At 52.1% G+C, this 284-nt stretch overlaps 1 pseudogene; it reads right to left on the reverse strand.

Moving 5' to 3' along the window:
• Nucleotides 1–124: 124 nt before the first annotated feature.
• Nucleotides 125–284, reverse strand: part of LOC118741932 — a 1,828-nt pseudogene continuing 1,668 nt past the window's right edge.

Below are 284 nucleotides of genomic sequence, written 5' to 3' on the forward strand. Positions count from 1 at the left end.
TATCAGTACTGGGTTCCGGGGCACACCGGCGTCACGGGCAACGAAGAGGCTGACAGGCTGGCTAAAGAGGGTGCTTTGTCGAAAACCATGCTAATAGAGGAGATGCCGATTTCCCTCCAACCGATTAAATGGGAACAACGTGTCCATGATGGCGTGGAACAAAACGCAACGCTGCAAGGTGTCCAGGGTTATGTTCACAGCGTATGACATGAATCACACGAAATTTCTCCTTTCCCTCACGCTATTGGTGGCGGTTGCGCTCAACTGCTGTGCCTTCTGAGCAA

The sequence above is a fragment of the Rhagoletis pomonella genome, unplaced genomic scaffold (genome assembly GCF_013731165.1).
Source record: "Rhagoletis pomonella isolate Grant_MI unplaced genomic scaffold, Rhpom_1.0 Rhpom_scaffold_00006, whole genome shotgun sequence".
In the NCBI taxonomy this organism is placed as follows: Eukaryota; Metazoa; Arthropoda; class Insecta; order Diptera; family Tephritidae; genus Rhagoletis; species Rhagoletis pomonella.